Here is a 14,682-nt window from a genome sequence, read left to right as displayed (position 1 = left end):
GAGACGAGTAAGTCATGGAAAAAAGCGCAGATACGGCTTAGGTTTGTCCGAGCTATGAGATACGGCTTTGGTTTGTCCGAGCTATGAGATACGGCTTTGGTTTGTCCTAGCTATGAGATACGGCTTTGGTGTTTCCAAGCTATGAGATACGGCTTTGGTGTTTCCAAGCTATGAAACAGCTGGGTTTCAAGTCCCAGTGGAAGGAACGGGCTAAGAACAAGAACAGAGCTTCTTTTTCTTAAGTGAAGAAGGGCGTGGATTCTTTTTTTTGTCCGTTGTTCCAAGCTGTTTGCATGAATGTTGTGTGGTTGAGAGAGTGCGACTGGTAGGATAAACTGACTGCAAAGAGAATTTGGTGGAAGGTCAATTTAAACCTGCATTAGAGACCAACAAGGCGGCAGGCCGCCATTCAATTCAAACTCCAGCTCAAATTTGGACTGTTGGAACTGTGGGAAACGGGGCCACTTGGCGAGAGCGTGTCGTCGTGCAAAACAATACCAATCAAAGGGTGGAGGAAGAGGCAGAGGAAAAGCCAAATTTTCAACATGTCAAGCTCCCCCCCCCTTTTTGACCGCTCATGCTAATACAGAGACATTGTATGCTACATTTAATAGAAATTATTGATTGGTTGTGTTGTAAGATTATACGATCTTCTATATGCAAGCTGAATCTGAGAGATTGAGTTCTTTAAATTTGAAAACAAAGAAAAAACTTAATTTAATTAATTTGCCAGCCGTTTTTATTGTATTGAGTTTTTTTGGGGGATTAGTGGATTGTTCTATCAGGAACCTTGAATTGAAAATGGTATGTGAATGTTGTGTGGAGTGCTTGGATGAATTGGGACCAATGTGATGGAAAGACTCCTTTTTGGAGACTGTGTGTGAGATGCAAATGAGCATTGATGACTGAATGCCCGACTGAAGGGAAAATACAGGTTGAATGGTTGAAGTTGTTGGAGACTGCTATGGGCGAGTAGTTGAGCGACTTTGAAGGAAGAATTAGTTTGAGTAAGTTAGATGCTAGGAAGGGAAATAAAAAACCCGAGCAAATACAAACGAAAGAAAAATAAAGGTTGCTTTTGACAAGAGTTGCAAAGAACAGACGAAGAACAGTCCTTGACCCGGCATTTGCGTTTGGCGGTCGTCGATGTGGTTCCGAGACCTGCGTCTTGTGGTTTGTCATTTGTAACGTTTGGCTGTTGTGATCCTCCCAAACAGACATAAGTGATTTGTGCTTTTGTTGTCTGTTGTAATTGGTTACTGGGAGGACTGCTGGATCTTGCTCCTACGGTGTCTCACCTGTGCCTTCCTGCCTTCCATTGTCTCCACTTAGGCTGGACTGTGGAGGGGGGAGTGTGGTATTGTGGTGTGAAAAGGGTGTAGGAGCCGGCTCCTGTGGTGATTGATATTGTAATTTGATTGTGGGGGGGACTGATGTAGGTGTGGGGCTCTGGACTCTGCGGGTAGCTGTTTGCTGGGTTGGCGGGGGATGGGGGACGACGGCATTGGTTTGTCCCAGTACTGGCCAGGCTGGAATAAATCAGTATGAAAATGCCGGGCCCCCCCCCTCTTGCTTCCCTTGCTGTGGCTGCGCGCGGAGTAGGGTCGTACCCACTCCAGGGGTGTGCTGAGTGCGTGGTGGCAAGTGATATTGAAGCAGGGTGATGCCTAGGGAAGGTGTGACAATAGTTGCACGAAGGATAAAAGGCACTGAGGAAAGAAAAAAGAAAAAGAAAAAGTATAACCAACACGTCAAAATAGAGGATGACGTCTGCGCAGCGTTGTTTTTTGGTGTTGTTTGTGAGCTGTGTCTCTGCTGTTTTTGTGTTGTCTGTGTGTTGTGTTATGTGTTAAAAGGATGAAATTCGTTAATATAGGTGCACTAAAGAATTTATTTATCTGTAGTCTATCTGATTTGCACCGCAAGACAAAACCGAATTTGTTAAGATAGGAAGGAAAAATAGAAAAGCGAGCAATTTGTTTATGGGCAGAAACTGGTCCACGCTCCTTTAATGCCTAGCTTTGATTAAACAAAATTTGAGAGATGGTAAGAACTTGCTTTCTGGGATTGAATGATGTACAATTATGAAATACCGACATTTCAAAGCTAAATTTAAAATTTGAGAATGAGAGAGCGATTGAGTTAGTTAAAGTTATGAAACTACAACAGTTAACTATTATATTATTTTACCAGCAGTTATTTTGTTTATTTATTTATTTATTTTTTATTCGATTGGTGGATTGGGTTGTTACGTTGAGAAAGGAAAGGAAACGATACAAATGGGCAGCTGTATTGAGCCATGGGGTTGTCACGTGCCGTTGACACCTGGCTCAACAGGGGGGATGGAAGGGCAGTTCAGTCAGCTTTATACAACATATGAATTTGATTCATATTCAAAAGTTTATAAAAAAAAAAATTGTAGAGCTTGTTTAACATGTGCTTACAGTCCACAGGGTTATAATGCCTGGTCATAATAGATGCATTCTAAAAATGGATTGAATTGGCTTCAAAATAAACACTGAAGGCCTTAACGGTGGCAAAAACGTTATGTAAAGAAATAATAGTTTGTCAACAACTGCTGTAGATGTTAAAGAATGGAATCAATAGCTCGAAAATGAATGTGGATAGTTTTTTTACTGATTGTGAAATGTGCGACAGAGTGTTCTATATAATATCCGTTGAATGGAAGAAAAAGAAAAGAAACCATTGCTTTTAGAGAATGTAGTCAACCAAAATTATATATGTACCGACATGCCAAGATCTGGGAAAAAGCTGGAAAAAACAAAAACATAATATCTTTAAATTTGAGAGGTGACGATGATCTGACTGAAATTGATGCAATTAAAGTCCCCAGAGGAGTTCCTGATTAATAAGAATTAATTGACCAAATTGAAGCGGGATGGGAGTCCTCCATTTGCTGCTGGTGGACGATGAACAAGAACGTTGACAGGATAAATTACATCCATTGCAACATGCAGAAATTGGGCAAACGGACACAAGCGGGACTTGAGGCAGTGCACGAACAGATAGCCATGCCTTCCCTAATGTCAATCCAGAACCGCAATGCTCTTGTTATGTTGTTGTCTGGGAAAGGAAGGGTCTGCGCAATGTTCAGGGAACAATGCTGCACCTTCATCCAGAATGACACCGCCCCTGATGGGAGCCTGACGAAGGTGATTGCAAACTTGCGATCTCTCAACACGAAGATGAAAGAGCACAAGTGGATGACTGCTTTTGGGAAGTATAAAGCCCTTGTGTCCTCAATTACTGCTATACTCACTTTGTGTGGATGTTGTTGTATTCCATGTCTCCGTGCTCTTTTTAATCGTCTTATCACTACAGCAATCTCGCCCATGGACGACGAGATGGCCCGGGTATGCCTAATGTCTGAACGGCAGCATGTTGATGATAACGGTGATGATAATGCAATTTTTGCACTTGAGTTTACAGACTTTTTCCCAGATCTGTGTGTTTCCGAATGATGATGTTGCAACATTTATCCTTTTTTGGTGTAAACTTATTTGTGCGCATACTTGTGATCCGACAACTGAAAATCAAGAGAAGTGGTTGTTTTTGGTAATGTAAAAATTTAGCAAATGTGTGATAAACAGGAGGGAAATGTTGGAATAATTTAAGTGAAGCCTTGGCCTGCCAGACCTGTAGGCCTTGTCTTTACGAGTTTATGGCTTTCCTTTTATCTACGTTCTTCCTCTTTAGTGACAGGGATGTCTTTTGATCCCTGTGAGAGGCCTTCACTAACAATGAGCAGAGCTTATTTGCGTAGGCGAAATGTTCTTGTTTGGTTGAATGAAACTCCATTCCTTTTAGTTAACTGTAGGTTTGGTTCGTAGATCAGAACTGTTTTTTTTGTTAAGTGTTAAACACAGTTTGAGGTAGTTGCGTACAAGTTATCCTATATTTACTCAATGTTTGTTTAAGGAACTGCATACCAGTTACCTTACATTTATTTAACATTTGTTTTAGTGTTTAGGACAAGTTACTTATTGTTATTGAGTGTTAATTTGCTAAGTAGATAAAGTCTAGCAAAGGTCTAGTTGCATTGTTCCACAGGAAAGCGGCAATTGAAGTTATCTGATCTCACTCGCGGACTACTCGGCCAACAACTGGAGAAGAACAGATGGACAAACTCTGCGGGGGTCACGGGCCGACAATGAAGTGCTAGTTCACACCACACGACATTCCTTAGCTAATCAACGTTGCTACAGACACAATCTTCCCTCCCTTTGGTGTAGCAACGCCTCTGTAACCAGGGCAACCAAAACAGTGATGAGAGGAGCAGAAGAAACATCTCAAATGACTAATGCAAAGGTTGCAGAAAAGGTGCTGTTTTTTGTTGTTTTCCGGACGTGGTGCTGTCCTTTCGGTGGCGGATCCAGGTCCAGATCACCCCAACGTTCTGGCTGAAGGTCCCAAGAAGGAGGGGGACGGAGCCTGCGTCGACTGGACCCTATAAATCTGTGGAGCGCATCTCACATGCCGTCAAACAGCTTGCCGGCAAAGGAGGATCGTGGTATCATCTGTCCCAGTGCGCCCCAGTGAAGGGTTCCTGCAAGGAACCAGACCAGCCATCGACAGTCCCCGCCCCAGTTCATACAGAGGCAGAATAATCCTCTTCCCCCTTGGTGGCCAGGTAGTCCACCCTGAGCCACTGAAGACAACGACCACGCAGCAGACATTCCCAAGTTCTCCCCGGACGGAGCAGATCTGCGAAGGGGGTGAGAATCTGGCTCACCCTCCACCAGTGGGCGTGCCAAGCCCCCAACGACTGAACAATCGCGAGCAATTTTTATCTTGATTGATAACATTCTGGTCGCCTAAGGCAGAGGGACCGTGTAACTCTTTTCCTGCATTTAATCTGGCCGCAGTTTTTTTAAATTACACACACAATTTGAACTGGAGAATTGAGGAAAAACCTCATCTTCACTGGAAGTTATTGCTTTCATTGTATTTTCTTACTTATGTTTGATTGATCGAGGTTGACATAATCATATGATAAAACAGGAGGGATATGTTAGGGTTTGGAGAATATCTTCATCGTATGATTATGTTGGAATGTAACGTGTAATAATTTAACTAGTTTGTCCTGTCTAGACAAAATTAGTTTACCAAAGTGCTAAGATCTTTTCAACTTATTGACTAGCTGCAGAGGAAGCAATCAAAGTTGCTTTGTTTACAGAACGTCGTAAAAGGTCCCCTGCTATGCTTTGATCAGAAGGGGACCGTCTTCACCTTATCCTGTGTGTTCCCACACCCCCACTTTCAACCCCACTCTGTTTCTCTCAATAAATAAGCACCTGACGAGGCCTGAGTCAGACTTCATTCGACCATCGCTGTAAGCACAGCGACGAGTGAACTCTCCGCCTGCAGGTGTCTAAAATGACTTGCTTGACTCCAGTGTGGTCCTTGCAAAATAAGTTAGAGTGAGCACCACCCTAACACATTTTACATAAAGGAAGGAAAGAAAGAAATGAAAAGATACGGACTGTTACTCACCTGCATGTGTTCACGAGCTGTTCACATTGAAGTCTTAGATGATCTCAGTACAGATTGTTTCATCAATTCTCTACGCTGCTTCATAGTAATACGTGGCGATGTAAGTCAACTGCACTGTGATCAAGGCACTAGTTTTGTGGGTAAAAAATGAGTTTCAGAACCTCATGGAAACAAGTAAACAAAAGCTCAAAGACTTAGGTTGCAAATTTGTTCTCAACCCACCTGCTTCAAGTCACATGGGAGGAGTCTGGGAGAGACAAATAAGGACAATAAGAAATGTTTTGAAGTCCATTTTGGATCAAACTGCTCAAAGGCTTGACACCTCAGCCTTGAGAACCTTTATGTATGAAGCCATGGCAATTGTTAATAGCAGACCACTGAGTGCAGAATGTATCAACGACCCTGTGGAACCTGAACCACTGACACCTAACCACATACTGACAATGAAATCTACAATAATTTCACCCCCTCCTGGAGAATTTGTCAAAGAAGATCTCTAGCTGCAGAAAAGATGGAAAAGAGTTCAATATTTGCCCAACATTTTCTGGACCAGGTGGAGGAAGGAATACCTGTTGAACCTACAACAGAGAAGAAAGTGGAACAAGACTCGAAGAGACATGAAAATAAATGACATTGTATTACTACAAGATGATTGTCTACCAAGAAACCAATGGAAACTAGCCAAAGTGGTGGAAGTGTTTCCAGGAGCTGACAACAAAGTTAGGAAGGTCAAACTTCTTGTTAGTGACACCACACACGATAATAACAAAACACATACAACTAAATCATTTTTGGAAAGACCAATACACAAGACTATACTTTTACTTGAAGCTAAGGACTAATAAGACACAGCACATATTTGACATTTCCACATGGTTTAATCAGTTTATTTTGTGTTAATTGTTAAAGAATCACACAGAGTGTGATGGTGGGAGTGTAAATGATGTAAGTTTGTGCATGAAGCGTTCGCTGATTCCAGTGGATGGCGCTCTTGCGATCGATGTAGGTTTACACTAATTATTTTGAGTTATTTTGTTTGTACATTGTTTAAGTTGTGTACATTGTTTATGGCACTATTATCTCCATATTAGTAAATATATTCTATTTTTTGTAGAGAATTAGTCTAAAATTTGGGGTTCTACGTCACGTGAGTTTTGGCTCGAACTTCCGGTTCCCGTCCTGTAGCGATCAGTATAAGTGTATGGCGGACTCCGACGCTGGTGTTTAAATCCATATAAAGACTCATCTTTCAAGAAGATTAACCCCAGCCCTAGCCACAAGCAGGCAAAGTGGTGTGTTCGTTCCTCTTTATTCGTGTGTAATGTGTTTATTTGTGTAATATGTATGTATGTACGAACTAATGGTTTCGTTGTTTCTATTTCTGTTAGTTCTACGGTGATATTTTTGGCGAAGATCAATAAAATCATCTGTAAAAGGAACTCTAGTCTTCCCTTCGTGACTGAGGCTGGCATACCCACTATCGGAGCCAACCCACCACCAGGTGGTGATCAGTTGACAGCTCCGCACCTCTCTTCACCCGAGTGTCCAAAACATGCGGCCGCAAATCCGATGACACGACTACAAAATCAATCTTCGAACTGCGGCCTAGGGTGTCTTGGTGCCAAGTGCACACAGGGACACCCTTATGTTTGAACATGGTGTTCAGTATGGACAATCCGTGTCGAGCACAGAAGTGTCTAGTAGGGTCACCCATGGCAAAAGGGTCCTAGGTGAGGGGCCAGATAAAGCCCGGCTCACAAAAACCCCTAATGATAAGAAACAAAATTGGATTTGGTTTTCCCTCGCCTGGACGCGGATCACCGGGGCCCCCCTCAATCCGTATTTGAGACTCACAATGGCTTGATCCTTCAAAAATCTCTTCAGAAACATTTTACAGTGAACTCAATCTTAAAAACATAATATATTTATACAATTTTTATATTTTAACCCATTATATAATATATGAAACTCAACTTTAAAATGGGAGCTTAAGATCAGGGGATGCTTTGAGAATAATTGTCAATTTGTTTTGTATGTGTGAAGCCCTTTGAGACTGCTTGTGATTTAGGGCTATATAAATAAACTTGACTTGACTTAATTGTTAGATCAGGGACTAGTTGTTTTTTAAACCATAGCATATGATAGCATCCAGGTTAGTGCTGCCCGACTGAGCTTTGATCATAAACTAATGAAGCCTGGAACCGAATGCTTGTTTGCCGATTGGAGGACATCATGAGTAAATTGTGTTGCGCAGCAGAAGCGTGCTGGGCCCATAACCCAGAGGTCGATGGATCGAAACCATCCTCTGCTATTTGGACCTTAGTGAATTTGCAAACATTCTCTTAAGTCATACTTTTGAGAAGAAGTGCTGTGGGGATCATATTTTCCACACGTTGGCTGTGCTGCGTGGAGGTTGATCCATCCTCAATGCATACAGATTGCGAGGCATGTATGTGACTTCTTTCACCATTCTCAGTCCAAATACACAATGTCCTTACCTATTACAGTGATCCCTCGCTACTTCGCATTTCGTTTATCGCGGGTTCACTATATCGCGGAGTTTTTTTTGATTGATTGATTGAATATTTATTGATCCCCAGGGGTGGGGAAATTCAGGCCCCAGCAGTATTCATACCACAGAGTGGGTATACAAAAGACACACAGATGGCATGAGCGCAACTCAATAGGCTCTCATAAGGCTGCCACACAACGGCGCCACAAAGAAAGCCAGAAAGTGCTCAAGATAAAAGCCATCGAAGCAAAACAAAGCTAAAAGACAAAGGAAAAAAAATAACTGTGGCCAACCAGCACCCCTCAATACAAGAGAACACCCCAAAACACACAAAATAGCCTCCACGGGGTCCATAGACAGGTGTAACGGCAGTCCAGTTCAACGGCGCCCAATGGACCGTGGTCGTGAATCGGTGAAAAACATCACAAAGCAGGCAAACGTGTGAGCAGCGTCCTGGGCACCCAGTCGGATACACGTGCAGATGGTCACCACGGGGCTAGCATGGCGAAAGTCGTTGGTTCCGACGAGCACGAGGGAGCGGAGTCCCCACAGGGGTTGCGGTTGCAAGGCCAAGGCGAGGGACCCGGTCATCACTGGCCGGATAGCCTGGCTAGCACCCTCCTCTCGCCCACCTCCTCATTCCAAATTAATTGAGTTCCAAATTAAAATATCATTTAAAAGACCTTCTGCAGTTTCTACATCTGTTAAGATAAGATAAGAGGAACTTTATTAATCTCACGTGTGAGAAACTGCATGTAACAACAGCTCGATTTACAGGAAGGTCCAAGTTGGGGGATAAAGGTGCAAAAAGAGACTTCTGGACCGTAGTCCTCCTTTCATAAAAAATAGAATACAATATAAAAAGAAAAATATGGAAAAATAACAGCAATTGTAGTAAAACTAAAAATATAAGCTATGAATATTTGCAAAAAGAAGATAAAATAGTGGTAAAGTGTCGTAAAGTGTATGAAGAGTATGAAGTTTAGTAATGCTAATAACAAAAAGAAATAGTGCACGGGTTATCGAAGTGAAATAGATCCATGCATTGTGTGGCAGAGGATATTGCACATCGGGCTTAAATTGCACATTGGGGTTAAGAATTGCACGTTACGGGGAAAAGTATTGCACAGAAGGATGTGTTTACAGGTTGTCATTGTACAGCCTAATTGTGGTGGGGATGAAGGAGCTGCGGTAGCGTTCCTTCATACACGGGGGGAGTCTGAGTCTCTGACTGAAGGGGCTGCTCAAGTTCTCCAAGGTCAGATGCAGTGGGTGAGAGGGGTTGTTCCTGATGGATGCTAGCCTGGCTAGCACCCTCCTCTCGCCCACCTCCTCAACAGTGTCAAGAGGGCAGCCCACCACAGAGCTCGCCCTCTTAACCAGTTTGTTGAGCCTCTTCCTATCCCTCTCTGTGCTGCTCGGAGCACAACAGACCACAGCGTAGAGGATAGCAGAGGCTACCACTTCTGAGTCCTGATACTTTACACAGCTGCACTGACAGGAGTTGGGCAAGAAGAAAACACCTGAATTGATGCACAAGTGGCAGTGGTGGGATTTGAACCCACGCCTCATGAGAGACTGGAGCCTTAATCCAGCGCCTTAGACCGCTCGGCCACACTACCGATCTTCTGCAGATTCTCCATTTGTTGATCATTCTATTAAGACGTGAAATTGGAGGATACCTAGTTGGTTTCTTCACCAGCATCCAGGTTAGTGCTGGCCGACGGAGCTTTGTTCATAATGTAATGAAGCCTGTACACAACAGATGCGAAAAAATATGAGTGACAATCAGAAGATTAAAACTTTGAAATCGGAAGACACATAGCTAGTTTCCCCACACAGCACCCAAATTAGTGCTGTCCTACACCGCCTTGTTGATAATGTAACAAAGAAGAAACATTCCATCCTCAACAACGAACAGGCTGGACATACTAAGCCAACTCCTACATTCGGAAACGGCTCGGTTTACCGAAAGGCTTCTCTGAAACGGGCTTGTTCGAGGCAACCGCGCTGCAGCTGCCGATCCAGTCCATAATCTTGAGCTACAAGCAGGAGAAGGTCAGGTTCGTTCTTGAGTTAAAAGAATCCTCAGATCGTACTGTGAGAATTGCACTTGTGGTGCTATCGGCAGGCTTCAACATCAGGAAATAATTGGCAAGGTGCAAGAAAGGAGAGTGGGGCTTGGCTGGGAAGAGCCTCCACGACTCTGGTCCAAGGCCACAAAGAGGGAACGAAAAGCTTGGTTGTGGAAGAGGTTTCAAGATCAAAGCAGGAGCAGTCCACCATCAAGGCCGTGTCACAGGGTCGCCAAAGGAGATGGACCACTTGGGAAGGGGAGACCTCTCAGCTGGGCTTACCTGTGGAAGATGCCGCAAGCCAGACAGCTTTCTGATCAGGTCAACTTATCCACAGAAAGCTCCGCCAGTGATTTGACAAGGAAGGGAGCTGTCCCTCTTGCAGCGCACCAAACGCAAGCCTACAGCACCTACTGTCAGGCTGCAAAAGAGCACTGACATAGGCACCCTATAGACGGCGCCAGTCCTGACGAAGCTGGCCGAAGTTCTCGAGACCAGCAGAAAAGAGTTCCAACAACCAGTCTGCAGCCAAACAGCTCCCTGTTAGGTTTGTGAGGAAAGGGGGGAGAAGCGGAGACACCAGCCCTCCTGTTCCAGTTTCAGGCAAGGGACTGGAACATGAGGGCTGGTGTCTCCGCTGCACAGCTGAACTTTCCGCATGAAATCACCACCACTCCACGTCAATTACGTTTCACATGGAATATGTCTCCTCATGAGAGACTGAAGGCTTAATTCAGTGCTTTACCGCTCTGCCACACTACCTACCTAGAATCCTCAACTTCAATTTAAAATGCAGAAGCCATAGTCATATAAACACCAAGGATCAGGAACAACACTTTTTTTCAATCTTTGTTGAACTTAAGTGTCGGTCGTTGCCTGTACAGATAGACTTCTCACCTCATGGTGTTCAGTATGGACAATCCGTGTCGAGCACAGAAGTGTCTAGTAGGGTCACCCATGGCAAAAGGGTCCTAGGTGAGAGGCCAGATAAAGCACGGCTCACAAAAACCCCTAATGATAAGAAACAAAATTGGATTTGGTTTTCCCTCGCCTGGACGCGGATCACCGGGGCCCCCCTCAATCCGTATTTGAGACTCACAATGGCTTGATCCTTCAAAAATCTCTTCAGAAACATTTTACAGTCAACTCAATCTTAAAAACATAATATATTTATACATGTTTGATATTTTTATATTTTAATCCATTATATAATATATTAGACTCATCTTTAAAATGGGAGCTTAAGATCAGGGGATGCTTTTGAGAATAATTGTCAATTTGTTTTGTATGTGTGAAGCTCTTTGAGACTGCTTAATTGTTAGATCAGGGACTAGTTGTTTTTTAAACCATAGCATATGATCGCATCCACGTTAGTGCTGCCCGACTGAGCTTTGATCATAAACTAATGAAGCCTGGAACCAAATGCTTGTTTGCCAATTGGAGGACATCATGAGTAACCAGTGTTATGCAGCAGAGTGGCGCAGCGGAAGCGTGCTGGGCCCATAACCCAGAGGTCGATGGATCGAAACCATCCTCTGCTATTTGGACCTTAGTGAAGTTTGCAAAGCTTTGGACATTCTCTTAAGTCATACTTTTGGGAAGAAGTGCTGTGGGGATAATATTTTCCACACGTTGGCTGTGCTGCGTGGAGGTTGATCCATCCTCAATGCATACAGATTGCGAGGCATGTATGTGACTTCTTTCACCATTCTCAGTCCAAATACACAATGTCCTTACCTATTACAGTGATCCCTCGCTACTTCACATTTCGTTTATCGCGGGTTCACTATATCGCGGAGTTTTTTTTCCAAATTAAAAAATCATTTAAAAGACCTTCTGCAGTTTCTACATCTGTGTCAGGTTTATTTCGCTGACTGAATAACTATTAAGAAGAGCAACAGCAAACAAACCACAAGTGAGACAGTATATTAAGTCTTTTCTCGCGAGGAGTGCAGTACAGATAACTTAATACAATCTCTACACACACTGAATATCTGTAGGCACTCCCGCTCTTTTTATTTGGATTTGCCCTACCCACAGTGTGAGACATAAGCCACTAAAAGGGGAGGAGGAAAGCATGTGGGCTTTGTCTCGTAAGCAAAAATCACTAGGTGTTTACATACTGATAAGAACATCTGGGAAGAGTTTGAGTGGACTGGATACAGAAGAAAAAACCTTTGACCTCTAGTTAAAACATAGCAAGGGAAGTTTTACGACATTGTGTAGGATGCAACAAGCTAAGTTATTTATTACTGGTTATATACATTCCAACCTAATCCTACGATCAAGATAGTTGGGAAACCCTGACTTTAATGGTCACTTGGAGGTTCATCTGGGGTGCAGGACAGCAATGAGGCATGTTGTCTAACAAAGTGGTCTTTGTTAGAAAGGAACTGTCCTTCTGTGGTACATCATAAAAACAGCAAGGCCAAACAGCAAGCATATATTGCAGTAATATTGCGGTAAGGCATTGATTAGAAAACGCATGATAACATATATATACATTTTTCTAACAATCTGTTAAAATAAGATAAGAGGAACTTTATTAATCTCACGTGTGAGAAACTGCATGTAACAACAGCTCGATTTACAGGAAGGTACAAGTTAGGGGATAAAGGTGCAAAAAGAGACTTCTGGACCGTAGTCCTCCGGCATAAAAAATAGAATACAATATAAAAAGAAAAATATGGAAAAATAACAGCAATTGTAGTAAAACTAGAAATATAAGCTATGAATATTTACAAAAAGAAGATAAAATAGTGGTAAAGTGTCGTAAAGTGTATGAAGAGTATGAAGTTTAGTAATGCTAATAACAAAAAGAAATAGTGCACGGGTTATCGAAGTGAAATAGATCCATGCATTGTGTGGCAGAGGATATTGCACATTGGGCTTAGATTGCACATTGGGGTTAAGAATTGCACGTTACGTGGAAAAGTATTGCACAGAAGGATGTGTTTACAGGTTGTCATTGTACAGCCTAATTGCGGTGGGGATGAAGGAGCTGCGGTAGCGTTCCTTCTTACACGGGGGGAGTCTGAGTCTCTGACTGAAGGGGCTGCTCAAGTTCTCAAAGGTCAGATGCAGTGGGTGAGAGGGGTTGTTCCTGATGGATGCTAGCCTGGCTAGCACCCTCCTCTCGCCCACCTCCTCAACAGTGTCAAGAGGGCAGCCCACCACAGAGCTCGCCCTCTTAACCAGTTTGTTGAGCCTCTTCCTATCCCTCTCTGTGCTGCTCGGAGCACAACAGACCACAGCGTAGAGGATAGCAGAGGCTACCACTTCTGAGTCCTGATACTTTACACAGCTGCACTGACAGGAGTTGGGCAAGAAGAAAACACCTGAATTGATGCACAAGTGGCAGTGGTGGGATTTGAACCCACGCCTCATGAGAGACTGGAGCCTTAATCCAGCGCCTTAGACCGCTCGGCCACACTACCGACCTTCTGCGTTTCTCCATTTGTTGATCATTCTATTAAGACGTGAAATTGGAGGATACCTAGTTGGTTTCTTCACCAGCATCCAGGTTAGTGCTGGCCGACGGAGCTTTGTTCATAATGTAATGAAGCCTGTACACAACAGATGCGAAAAAATATGAGTGACAATCAGAAGATTAAAACTTTGAAATCGGAAGACACATAGCTAGTTTCCCCACACAGCACCCAAATTAGTGCTGTCCTACACCGCCTTGTTGATAATGTAACAAAGAAGAAACATTCCATCCTCAACAACGAACAGGCTGGACATACTAAGCCAACTCCTACATTCGGAAACGGCTCGGTTTACCGAAAGGCTTCTCTGAAACGGGCTTGTTCGAGGCAACCGCGCTGCAACTGCCGATCCAGTCCATAATCTTGAGCTACAAGCAGGAGAAGGTCAGGTTCGTTCTTGAGTTAAAAGAATCCTCAGATCGTACTGTGAGAATTGCACTTGTGGTGCTATCGGCAGGCTTCAACATCAGGAAATAATTGGCAAGGTGCAAGAAAGGAGAGTGGGGCTTGGCTGGGAAGAGCCTCCACGACTCTGGTCCAAGGCCACAAAGAGGGAACGAAAAGCTTGGTTGTGGAAGAGGTTTCAAGATCAAAGCAGGAGCAGTCCACCATCAAGGCCGTGTCACAGGGTGGCCAAAGGAGATGGACCACTTGGGAAGGGGAGTCCTCTCAGCTGGGCTTACCTGTGGAAGATCCCGCAAGCCAGACAGCTTTCTGATCAGGTCAACTTATCCACAGAAAGCTCCGCCAGTGATTTGACAAGGAAGGGAGCTGTCCCTCTTGCAGCGCACCAAACGCAAGCCTACAGCACCTACTGTCAGGCTGCAAAAGAGCACTGACACAGGCACGCTATAGACGGCGCCAGTCCTGACGAAGCTGGCCGAAGTTCTCGAGACCAGCAGAAAAGAGTTCCAACAACCAGTCTGCAGCCAAACAGCTCCCTGTTAGGTTTGTGAGGAAAGGGGAGAGAAGCGGAGACACCAGCCCTCCTGTTCCAGTTTCAGGCAAGGGACTGGAACATGAGGGCTGGTGTCTCCACTGCACAGCTGAACTTTCCCCATGAAATCACCACCACTCCACGTCAATTAGGTTT

General features: G+C 43.9%; 2 non-coding genes across 2 annotated transcripts; both read right to left on the bottom strand.

Moving 5' to 3' along the window:
- Nucleotides 1–9,566: 9,566 nt before the first annotated feature.
- Nucleotides 9,567–9,648, bottom strand: trnal-aag (transfer RNA leucine (anticodon AAG)). The gene has a single exon. It is a non-coding gene; the product is annotated as a tRNA-Leu (tRNA).
- Nucleotides 9,649–13,456: 3,808 nt separating this feature from the next.
- Nucleotides 13,457–13,538, bottom strand: trnal-aag (transfer RNA leucine (anticodon AAG)). The gene has a single exon. It is a non-coding gene; the product is annotated as a tRNA-Leu (tRNA).
- Between the last annotated feature and the right edge of the window lie 1,144 nt (nucleotides 13,539–14,682).

The sequence above is a fragment of the Syngnathus typhle genome, linkage group LG4, assembly GCF_033458585.1.
Source record: "Syngnathus typhle isolate RoL2023-S1 ecotype Sweden linkage group LG4, RoL_Styp_1.0, whole genome shotgun sequence".
NCBI classification, from domain to species: domain Eukaryota; kingdom Metazoa; phylum Chordata; class Actinopteri; order Syngnathiformes; family Syngnathidae; genus Syngnathus; species Syngnathus typhle.
This window is presented reverse-complemented; position numbering and strand designations above follow the sequence as displayed.